A 13,267-nucleotide genomic window follows, 5' to 3' on the forward strand; every position below is an offset into this window, starting at 1 on the left:
TTGTGCTTCTTCCAGCCCAGCGTTCTTCATGATGTACTCTGCATAGAAGTTAAATAAGCAAGGTGACAATATACAACCTTGACGTACTCCTTTTCCTATTTGGAACCAGTCTGTTGTTCCATGTCCAGTTCTAACAGTTGCTTCCTGACCTGCATACAGGTTTCTCAAGAGGCAGGTCAGGTGGTCTGGGATTCCCATCTCTTTCAGAATGTTCCACAGTTTATTGTGATCGACACAGTCAAAGGCTTTGGCATAGTCAATGAAGCAGAAATAGATGCTCTTCTGGAACTCTCTTGCTTTCTCCATGATCCAGTGGATGTTAGCAATTTGATCTCTGGTGCCTCTGCCTTTTCTAAAACCTGCTTGAACATCTGGGAGTTCACGGTTCACATACTGCTGAAGCCTGGCTTGGAGAATTTTGAGCATGACTTTACTAGCGTGTGAGATGAGTGCAATTGTGCGGTAGTTTGAGCATTCTTTGGCATTGCCTTTCTTTGGGATTGGAATGAAGACTGACCTCTTCCAGTCCTGTGGCCACTGCTACGTTTTCCAAATGTGCTGGCATATTGAGTGCAGCACTTTCACAGCATCATCTTTCAAGACTTGAAATAGCTCAACTGGAATTCCATCACTTCCACTAGCCGGCAGCCGAGAGGAGCTACCCCACCTCCAACAGGCAGTGGCTGCGCGGGCGCAGGACGGCCGAGAGGGGCTACTCCACGTTCAAGGTCAGGAGGGGCGACCTTGAGGAGTTACCCCTCGTCCAAAGTAAGGTACAGCGGCTGCACTTTGCTGGAGTGGCTGTGAAGAGATTTTCCACGACCAAGGTAAGAGAAACCCAAATAAGACGGTAGGTATTGCTAGGGGGCACCAGAGGGCAGACAAACTGAAATCTTAATCACAGGAAACTAGCTGATCTTATCACCTGGACCACAGCCGAATGTGGTCCACTGGAGAAGGGAATGGCAAACCACTTCAGTATACTTGCCTTGAGAATCCCATGAACAGTAACAAAGGGCAAAATGATAGGATACTGAATGAGGAATTCCCCAGGTCGGTAGGTGCCCAGTATGCTACTGGAGCTCAGTGGAGAAATAACTATAGAAGGAATAAAGGGATGGAGCAAAAGCAAAACCAATACCCAGTTGTGGATGTGACCAGTGATAGAAGCAAGGTCCGGTGCTGTAAAGAGCAATATTGCATAGGAACCTGGAATGTTAGGTCCATGAATCAAGGCAAATTGGAAGTGGTCAAACAGGAGATGGCAAGAGTGAACGTCGACATTCTAGGAATTAGTGAATTAAAATGGACTGGAATGGGTGAATTTAACTCAGATGACCATTATATCTACTACCGTGGGCAGGAAACCCTTAGAAGAAATGGAGTAGCCATCATGGTCAACAAAAGAGTCCGAAATGCAGTACTTGGATGCAATCTTAAAAATGACAGAATGATTTCTGTTCGTTTCCAAGGCAAACCATTCAATATTACAGTAACCCAAGCCTATGCCCCAAACAGTAATGCTGAAGAAGCTGAAGTTGAACGGTTCTATGAAGACCTACAAGGCCTTTAAGAACTAATACCCAAAAAAGATGTCCTTTTCATTATAGGGGACTGGAATGCAAAAGTAGGAAGTCAAGAAACACCTGGAGTAACAGGCAAATTTGGCCTTGGAGCACGGAATGAAGCAGGGCAAAGGCTAATAGAGTTTTGTCAAGAGAATGCACTGGTCATAGCAAATACCCTCTTCCAACAACACAAGAGAAGACTCTACACATGGACATCACCAGATGGTCAACACCGAAATCAGATTGATTATATTCTTTGCAGCCAAAGATGGAGAAGCTGTATACAGTTAGCGAAAACAAGACCAGGAGCTGACTGTGGCTCAGATCATGAACTCCTTATTGCTAAATTCAGACTTAAATTGAAGAAAGTAGGGAAAACCACTAGACCATTCAGATATGACCTAAATCAAATCCCTTATGATTATACAGTGGAAGTGAAAAATAGAGTTAAGGGATTAGATCTGATTGATAGAGTGCCTGATGAACTCTGGACGGAGGTTCGTGACATTGTACAGGAGACAGGGACCAGGACCATCCCCATGGAAAAGAAATGCAAAGGAGCGAAATGGCTGTCTGAGGAGGCCTTGCAAATAGCTATGAAGAGAAGAGAGGCGAAAAGCAAAGGAGAAAAGGAAAGATATAAGCATCCGAATGCAGAGTTCCAAAGAATAGCAAGGAGAGATAAGAAAGCTTTCCTCAGTGATCAATGCAAAGAAATAGAGGAAAACAACAGAATAGGAAAAACAAGAGACCTCTTCAAGAAAATTAGAGATTCCAAGGGAACATTTCATGCAAAGATGGGCTCCATAAAGGACAGAAATAGTATGGTCCTAACAGAAGCAGAAGATATTAAGAAGAGGTGGTAGGAATACACAGAAGAACTGTACAAAAAAGATCTTCACGGCCAAGATAGTCACGATAACGTGATCACTGACCTAGAGCCAGACATCTTGGAATGTGAAGTCAAGTGGGCCTTAGAAAGCATCACTACCAATGCAGTATACTAATGCATATATATGGGATTTAGAAAGATGGTAAGGATAACTTTGTATGCGAGACAGCAAAAGAGACACAGATGTATAGAACAGTCTTTTGGGCTCTGTGGAAGAGGGTGAGGGTAGGATGATTTGGGAGAATGACATTGAAACACGTATAATATCATATGTGAAACGAATCACTTGTCCAGGTTCGATGCATGATACAGGATGCTTGCTGGTGCACTGGGATGACCCGAGGGATGGTATGGGGAGGGAGGTGGGAGGGGGGTTCAGGATGGGGATTACGTGTACACCTGTGGTGGATTCATGTTGATGTATGCAAAACCAATACAATGGTGGCTCAGAGGTTAAAGCGTCTGCCTCCAATGCGGGAGACCCGGGTTCGATCCCTGGGTTGGGAAGATCCCCTGGAGAAGCAAATGGTAATCCACTCCAGTATTCTTGCCTGGAGAATCCCATGGACGGAGAAGCCTGGTAAGCTACAGTACACGGGGTCGCAAAGAGTCGGACACGACTGAGCAACTGAACGGAACGGAACGGATTAGCCTCTAGAAGTGAAGCCGGCTGCACGACAGACCGCAGAGAAGCGACGCTGGCTGCACGACGGACCTTGCCAAAGCATGGCCGAGAGGAGCTAGCCCTCGCCCGAGGCCAGGGGCAGCGTCTGAGAGGAGCTACCCCATTCCCGAGGTCAGGGTGCGGCCGAAAGGAGCAACCACATGTCCAAGTGGCGGCGGCTGCACAGGGCACAGGAGGGCCAAGAGTTGCTACTCCACGTTCAAGGTAAGAAGCAGCGACTGCGCTTTGCTGGAGCAGCCTTGAAGAGATACCCCACAACTAAGGTAAGAGAAAGCCAAATAAGACAGTATGTATTGCGGAAGGGCACCAGAGGGCAGACACACTGAAATGATAATCACAGAAAACTAGTCGATCTGATCACACGGACCACAGCCTTGTCTAACTCAATGAAACTAAGCCATGCAATGTGGGACCAACCAAGATGGGCGGGTCATGGTGGAGAGGTCTGACAGAATGTGGTCCACTGGAGAAGGGAATGGCAAACCACTTCAGTATACCTGCCTTGAGAACCCCATGAACAGTTTCAAAAGGCAAAATGATAGGATACTGAATGAGGAATTCCCAAGGTTGGTAGCTGCCCAGTATACTACTGGAGATCAGTGGAGAAATAACTCCAGAAAGAATGAAGGGATGGAGCCAGAGCAAAAAAATAACCTGTTGTGGATGTGACTGGTGATAGAAGCAAGGTCTGATGCTTAAAGAGCAATATTGCATAGGAACCTGGAATATTAGGTCCATGAATCAAGGCAAATTGGAAGTGGCCAAACAGGAGATGGCAAGAGTGAAGGTCAACAGTTTAGGAATCAGTGAACTAAAATGGACTGGAATGGGTGAATTTAACTCAGATGACCATTATATTTACTACCGTGGGCAGGAATCCCTTAGAAGAAAAGGAGTAGCCATCATGGTCAACAAAAAAGTCTGAAATGCAGTACTTGGATGCTATCTCAAAAATGACAGAATGATCTCTGTTCGTTTCCAAGGCAAACCATTCAATATTACAGTAATCCAGGCCTATGTCCCAACCAGTAATGCTGAAGAAGCTGAAGTTGAACGGTTCTATGAAGACCTACAAGGCCTTTAAGAACTAACACCCAGAAAAGATGTCATTTTCATTATAGGGGACTGGAATGCAAAAGTAGGAAGTCAAGAAACACCTGGGGTAACAGGCAAATTTGGCCTTGGAGCACGGAATGATGCAAGGCAAAGTCTAATAGACTTTTACCAAGAGAACGCACTGGTCATAGCAAACACCCTCTTTCAACAACACAAGAGAAGACTCTACACATGGACATCACCAGAAGGTGAACACCGAAATCACATTGATTATATTCTTTGCAGCCAAAGATGGAGAAGTTCTATACAGTTAGCAAAAACAAGACCAGGAGCTGACTGTGGCTCGGATCATGAACACTTTATTGCCAAATTCAGATTTAAATTGACGAAAGTAGGAAAAACCACTATATCATTCAGATATGGCCTAAATCAAATCCCTTATGATTATACAGTGGAAGTGAGAAATAGATTTAAGGGACTAGATCTGATAGATAGAGTGCCTGATGAACTCTGGACGGAGGTTCGTGATATTGTACAGGAGACAGGGACCAAGACCATCCCCATGGAAAAGAAATGCAAAAAAGCAAAATTTCTGTCTGGGGAGGCCTTACAAACAGCTATGAAAAGAAGAGAAGCGAAAAGCAAAGAAGAAAAGGAAAGATATAAGCATCTGAATGCAGAGTTCCAAAGAATAGCAAGGAGAGATAAGAAAACCTTCCTCAGTGATCAATGTAAAGAAATAGAGGAAAACAGCAGAATAGGAAAGACTAGAGATCTCTTTAAGAAAAAAACAGTTCATGCAAAAATGGGCTCGATAAAGGACAGAAATGGTATGAATCTAACAGAAGCAGAAAATATTAAGAAGAGGTGGCAAGAATACATAGAAGAACTGTACAGAAAAGATCCTCATGACCAAAAAAATCACGATGATGTGTTCACTCACCTAGAGCGAGACAACTTGCAATGTGAAGTCAAATGGGCCTTAGAAAGCATCACTACGAAGAAAGCTAGTGGAGGTGATGGAATTCCAGTTGAGCTATTTCAAATCCTGAAAAATGAGGCTGTGAAAGTGCTGCACTCAATATGCCAGCAAATTTGGAAAACTCAGCAGTGGCCAGAGGACTGGAAAAGGTCAGTCTTCATTCCAATCCCAAAGAAAGTCAATGCCAAAGAATGCTGAAACTACCACACAATTGCACTCATCTCACACATTAATACGGAGAAGGCAATGGCAATCTACTCCAGTACTCTTGCCTAGAAAATCCCATGGATGGAGGAGCCTGGTAGGCTGCAGTCCGTGGGGTCGCTAAGGGTCAACTGAGTGACTTCACTTTCACACATTGGAGGAGGAAATGGCAACCCACTCCAGCGTTCTTGCCTGGAGAATCCCAGGGATGGGGGAGCCTGGTGGGCTTCCCTCTATGGGATCACAGAGTCAGACACGACTGAAGTGACTTAGCAGCAGCACACACTAATAAAGTCATGCTCAAAATTCTCCAAGCCAGGCTTCAGCAATATGTGAATTGTGAACTCCCAGATGTTCAAGTTGGTTTTAGAAAAGGCAGAGGCACCAGAGATCAAATTGCCAACATCCACTGGATCATGGAGAAAGCAAGAAAGTTCCAGAAAAACATCTATTTCTGCTTCATTGACTATGCCAAAGCCTTTGATTGTGTGGATCACAATAAACTGTGGAAAATTCTGAAAGAGATGGGAATCCCAGACCACCTGACCTGCCTCTTCAGAAACCTGTATGCAGGTCAGGAAGCAACAGTCAGAACTGGACATGGAACAACAGACTGGTTCCAAATAGGAAAAGGAGTATGTCAAGACTATATATTGTCACCCTGCTTATTTAACTTCTATGCGGAGGACATCATGAGGAACACTGGGCTGGAAGAAGCAGAAGCTGGAATCAAGATTGCTGGGAGAAATATCAATAATCTCAGATATGCAGATGACACCCCTCTTATGGCACGAAGCAAAGAAGAACTAAAGAGCTTCTTGAAGAAAGTTAAAGAGGGGAGTGAAAAAGTTCACTTAAAATGCTACATCCAGGAAACTAAGATCGTGCCATCTTGTCCCACCACTTCATGGCAAATAGATGGGGAAACAGTGACAGACTTTATTTTGGGGGGCTCCAAAGTTACTGCAGATGGTGCCTGCAGCCATGAAATTAAAAGACACTCGCTTGTTGGAAGAAAAGTTATGACCAACCAAGAGAGCATATTAAAAAGCAGAGGCATTACTTTGCTAACACAGGTCCATCTAGTCAAAGCTATGTTTTTCCAGTAGTCATGTATGGATGTGCGAGTTGGACTATAAAGAAAGCTGAGCGCTGAAGAATTGATGCTTTTGAATTGTGTTGGAGAAGACTCTTGAGAGTCCTTTGGACTGCAAGAAGATTCAACCAGTCCGTCCTAAGGGAAACCAGTCCTGAATATTCACTGGAAGGACTCATATTGAAGCTGAAACTCCAATACTTTGGCATCCTGATTCGAAGAACTGACTCTTTTGAAAAGATCCTGATGCTGGGAACGATTGAAGGGAGGACGACAAGGATATGAGAGAGGATGAGATAGTGGGATAGCATCACCGACTCAATGGACATGAGTTTAAATAAACTCCGGGAGTTAGTAATGGACAGGGAGGCCTGGTGTGCTGTGGTCTATGGGGTCACAAAGAGTTGGACATGACTGAGTGTCTGAACTGAAAATACATGCAAATATATACACATACACACACATATATGTAACTTTCCCTTCTCTTCCCGTCAGTATACATTCTAGAGGCAATACCATTGTTGCTTTGATATGTATTTTTTTCTGTGCTTTTACCTGCCTTTACATGATGGAAAGGGAGAAATCACAGATGATTCTTAAATTTCTGTGATATGAGCAGGATTGAGTGTGTGATGTGAATGCAGTAGTTCTATTTAAACATAGCAGGTTTGGAATGCCTTTTAAAAATCTATGTTGAACTAGTAAGAAAGTATTTGGGTATAAACTTTTAGCTTTCAAGGTAGAGATGAGGACCAGTGATATAAATATTTACATTATTAGCATTTGGATGCTATATAAAGCCCTGGCCTCGGATGCGTTTACTCTGAGAAGGAATGTAGATACTGACAAGAGTGAGATGCATCAGAGAGCTCCAGTGAACTTCAATATAAATAGATCAGGCAGTGAAGTAAAACCTACTAAAGGGGGCCTAAAGGAACTGGCCACTGGGAAAATAGGGCAATCAGAAGTTGGGCATGTAACAGAAACCAGTGATATAAAGGTTCCAGAAGCAGATAGTGTTCAACTAGTTTTGCAAGCTCATGGAACACTGACTGTAGAGGAGACTGAAAATTAGAGATTTGATTTGGCACTATAACAGCCACTAGTGACCTTGGACACATTATTAACCTCTCTGTGTCTCATTGACCCACTGTAGTATAGAAGCAGTAATGTTCTGTTATTGACACAAAATATTGTTGACATCTAAGTACCTCATGGATTTCACATGGGTTAATTCATGTAAAGCACTTAGAATAGTCCCTTGCACATAGCACTCACTAAACCTTAGTGAAGAGAAGGGTAGGGAGAGTCCAGGGATGTTGTGACATGTGTATCCCTACCCACAAAAGGAATTATGAGGAAAGAAGAGTAAGTGTTTGCAAACATTTACAGCTTTGTATTGTCTTATCAACTTGAACTTCACCACTAACCTGAGGATAATGACAGCTGTGTGTCCTCATTCTGAAAGGAGAAAATCAACAAAGTGCAGGGGGAGCCATTTTCCCACTTCTACAAAGCGCTTCCCTAATACCAACGATTTCTTGTTCAGTGATATTGAGGCTGTATAGATTTTGGCCTTAGGAAGCTTCGCTATGGGTCAAAAATATAGTGTTAATTAAATTACCCAATTTTGAAAACGCATTCCCTATTATATGTCTCATCACAAATTGTACCCAGTCATGCTAACTGATAGAACCTCTCAGAGATACTAAAGCAAAATTAAATGACAACATTAAAACGCTCCAAATGTATAAAAATTCTTCAATAATAAAGTGCTAACAAAGTAGATTGCTTCAAATTCAAACATAATGTCCTCAAATTAATTCCAGGAAGAAAATAAAGTTCAGAAATTAAATTCTTTTGAGTTAATATCCAAAAACCTTAAAATCAAAGGTATTAAAGTCTGAAATCATACACTGTTGTTCTTATGAGTTGCAGTTCAAAGAATTTAAAGTGCAAAATTCTTTATCCCAATTTCTTATTCTGTTTTTAAGCAAAGGTATTTGGGATGTCTGGGTCAAGTTGTCCTTTACAGATGCGTGCATGATTCTTTCAGGGCTCTCAGGTTGGTGTTGATTCAATATCAAGTCACTAGTGAAGGAGGTGCATCCAAAACCACAAGAAAAGAGATTAAGTGGTTTGATGTCATGAACTTCGAAAATTTGCAGGTTTTTTTTGAGGAAAGTTGCTGGAAAATGGTTTGAAAGAAGAAAAAGACAGTACTTTCCACTACAGATTCTGAGTTTTTCTGTTTGGGAAAGGCAGAGTCAAAGAGCCTCACTCTGGGAGAGTTCAAGGGAAAAAATCTCACTGGGAAGCAGCCAGATTTATGTCATGGCAATAATGTGAAATAAACAGGGAAGAGTTTAGTACTGACTGTACATTTCAAAGAGCACAGGACAATAGTTTTGGAGAATGAAGATGTGTGGAAGATGGGAAAAAAAAATTTCAGGGGCCAGTGATCACAGGTGACTGGAAAAGCAGAATGGAGGTCATATTAGATAGAACCCTAAGCTTCATCAGCATTGGTAAACATAGGTCTTATTTTCCCAGGGCAGTCTCATTTTGTGTTTATTGTTAAGGTTTCGTATCCTTTTTATCTTTGGTCTAGATTTTTCATGTTTTTAAATTTATTAATAGCTTTATGGAAGTGTATCAAAATTGGTCTGGTATTTTATATTTTCAGTTTCTGATGTGGTCATTTCTATTAATATATGCAAACACATGTGCAAAAATCGAATGCTTACTCTGACACATGATTAAATCTGAAAGATAATTAGCATTAGCCAGTTTCTCTGCAGTACCTTCCAAATGTAGTATATCTAACTTTTCCCTTCAATGATAGCACTGTAAAGTGTACACTGATAAAATGAGTGGCCCTTGAACAGCAGCAGTTAGAGAGTAAACCCTAATGCAGATGATGATGGGAGAAGCATTAGACACTGCTGTCCCTGTCAGTCACTTGAAATACTGACCAATAATGCTATGACCCATGCCGTGCTGCAGAGATGCAAGAAGGCTGCCAGGAGGGTGAGTTGTAAAACAATCACTGGTTGAAGGCATGTGTGAAGTAGAAGCCGATCAGGCTTCTAGCAAGTTCATATTGATATTGCTGAGCACAACATACTCAGAATACAAAAATTTTTTAAAAATGGAAGCAATACTACCCTAAAAGTTAGTAGTTACTATAGTTGTTGTTCAGTTGCTAAGTCGTGTCTGACTCTTTGTGACCCCTGAATTGCAGCATGCCAGGCTTCCCTGTCCTTCACTATCTCCCTGAGTTTGCTCAAATTCACGACCATTGAGTCAGTGATGCCATCTAACCATCTCATCTTCTGTTGCCCCCTTCTCCTACTTCCCTCAATCTTTCCCAGCATCAGGGTATTTTCCTAATGATGCAACTTTTCACATCATGTGGTCAAAGTATTGGAGCTTCAAATTTAGCATCAATCATTCCAATGAGTATTCAGGATTGATTTTCTATAGGATTGACTGGTTTGATGTCGTTGCAGTCCAAGGAACTCTTAGGAGTCTTCTCTAGCACCACAGTTCAAAAGCATCAGTTCTCTGATGCTCAGCCTTCTTTATGGTCAAACTCTTATATTCATACATGACTACTGGAAAACCATAGCTTTGACTATACATCATATACACATATATAGACATCAAAGTGATGTCTCTGCTTTTTAATACACTGTCTAGGTTTGTCATAGCTTTTCTTCCAAGGAGTAAGCATCTGTTAATTTCATGGCTGCAGTCACCATCTGCAGTGACTTTGCCGCCCAAGAAAATGAAATCTGTCACTATTTCCAATTTTCCCCATGTATTTTCCATGAAGTGATGGGACCAGATGCCATGATCTTAGCTTTTTGAATGTTGAGATTAAGCCAGTTGTTTTCATTGTCCTATTTCACCCTCATCAAAAGGTTCTTTAGTTTCTCTTTGCTTTCTGCCATTAATGTTTTGTCCTCTGTAGTTAATTTAGGATCAGTCTAAATGGCCATCAAAAATATGCAGCTGCAGAAAGTGTGGTGTATTTAATTTTATGAAGCATGACCTTTCATTTAGATCAAACTACTTCCTCCGTATCAAATTACTGAGATATACAGATGACACTACCCTTATGGCAGAAAATGAGTAGGAACTAAAGAACCTCTTCATAAATGTGAAAGATGAGAGTGAAAAGCCTGGCTTTAAAATCAACATTCAGAAGACTAAGATCATGGCATCCAGTCCCATCATTTCATGGCAATTATATGTGGAAATAATGGAAACAGTGACAGACTTTATTTTCTCAGGCTTCAAAATCCCTGCAAATGGTGATTGCAGCCATGAAATTAAAACACACTTGCTCCTTTGAAGAAGAGTTATGACAAACCTAGACAACATATTAAAAAGCAGAGACATCACTTTCATGATAAATGTCCATATAGTCAAAGCTATGGTTTTTCCAGTAGTCATGCACGGATGTGAGAGTTGGACCATAACAAAGGATGAGCACAAAAGAATTGATGCTTTTGAACTGTGGTGTTGGAGAAGACTCTTGAAAGTCCCTTGGACTGCAAGGAGATTCAACCAGTCCATCCTAAAGAAAATCAACCCTGAATATTCACTGGAAGGACTGATGCTGAAGGTGAAGCTCCAATACTTTGGCCACCTAATGCAGAGCTGACTTATTAGGAAAAGACCATGATGCTGGGAAGGATTGAGGGAAGGAAGAGAAGGAGACAACAGAGGATGAGATGGTTGAATGGTATCACTGACTGAATGGACACTGAATTTGAGCAAACTCAGGGAGACAGTGAAGGACAGGAAAGCCTGGCGAGCTGCAGTCCCTGGGGTCTCAAAGAGTCAGACACAACTGAGCAACTGAACAATAACTTCATCCAAATTAATTTTGTCAATTTTCAATTCCTAACTTTTCTTATACATTTATGAAACATGAGGCAATAACTGTGAATATATTGTCTATCTCAGGAGCAGAAAAGACGTAGTTAAATACACCAGCAATTTTGTGGCATCAGATTCTCCAAATAGAGAAACCACTTATATTAATTATGATGATTGACCTATTTAATTAAAATTACACTATTATAACAAAGCTTTTTAAAATTATTCTGTTGAAAGTGAATGCTGAAATATTTTTCCTAATATTTCTTTATGTGGAATGACCCTCCGGGTGAAATCACTTAATTATTACATGTTTTTTAAAAAAAATTTATCATTTTCTTTCCTTCTTTATATGAAAACATATCTGTCTTACAACAAATTCTATAGTATTATGCAAATAAAGAAAACCTAAAGATTTTAAGAGAATGAGATGACTGGATGGCATCACCGACTCGATGGACATGAGTTTGAGTGAAATCCGGGAGTTGGTGATGGACAGGGAGGCCTGGAGTGCTGTGATTCATGGGATCGCAAAGAGTTGGACATGACTGAGTGACTGAACTGAACTGAACTGAAAGATTTTAAGAAATTTTTCGCCTCTCATTTTTTCCTAAAAAGAATAAAAATAAACATATAGGGGTTGCTCAATTCCTCCATTTCACTTGTAACTTGAAGTTAAATGCACAGATGTAGTTTAAATAGCTTGAGCACAGTGTTGGGTTTTCTGTAAAAATTCTCTTCATGATCAAGGATCTCCTTTCCTAATAATTGCCTTTTCCTTTTTTTCTTGTCGGAGGTTTCTTTTCTGTGGGAAATGTGAGACAGTATTGGAGGTATTTATCATGGGTATAGATACCGTGAATATTTCTGGAAGGAGAGATTTGAGAGGAGTGTTCATCAAAATGTTCGTTGTATTACAATGTCCCATTTTATCTTCACTATTAAAATATTTGATTAGTCTCAAATTAAGACTGTATCTTTAAAGAACAGATACCTTATTAAGACTGAATAAAATGTTATGCTATAAAAATATGTTATTTGTGCTTATCATAAATTGATATGGAATATCATGCTATTGTTCTAGAACTGGCAGATATGTTACTTGTTTTTTTTTTTTCAGTATCAAAAATGGAATTGCTCATCCCTGTGCAAGATAAATTGGTCCAGGATCATAAGTCTATCAATTTTGGTTGAGTTACATTGATCTCCTTGACAGCTACATGAACAGACCCTGAAAATACCGAATTTTCTGCAGTGATATAGTTAAATATTATTCTTCCTCCCAATTCCTCACTATTGTGTTCAGCAAAACTCACTTTGCAAATACAATGGTAACTTAGTTGTAACTTACAAGAGTTTTGATTCACATTGTTGTATGGCAGAAGCCAGCACAATATTGTAAAGCAATTATCCTCCAATTAAAAATTTAAAAAAATAGAGTTCTGGATAGTAAGTAGAATATATTTTTACTGTTGTCAATGGAAATAAATGTGTAAACAGTAGGATTTACAGATGTGCATAAACAACAAAATGAGTTTTAATTCATCCTGAGGAAACCTTTTAAGTGTCCTAAATCTAATGAGCATATTGAATATTTTGTTTCTACAAAAAAAACAATCGTGTTCAATACTTCACCTTAAGTATTTTCACGCTCAAGTATTTAGAGTTCAGGGAACTATTCCAAAACAAAGTACAGCAACAGATTTCAAACAATTATGTTACACTTATTGAGCAATCAGCTAGTGTGAGATATAAAAGAACATAACCAAATTAGACACAGCCTGGAAAACACAAGGCACTACACTTGGGGAAAACTAATCTCAAGAAAGAGCTCAACTGGGGCTTGAATCTGGAAATACGTGATGATATAGATGAAGCAGTGAAAATAGTAGAT

This window comes from Moschus berezovskii, chromosome 10 (assembly GCF_049115385.1).
Source record: "Moschus berezovskii isolate FMDL1 chromosome 10, NW_MosBer_1.0, whole genome shotgun sequence".
Taxonomy (NCBI): domain Eukaryota; kingdom Metazoa; phylum Chordata; class Mammalia; order Artiodactyla; family Moschidae; genus Moschus; species Moschus berezovskii.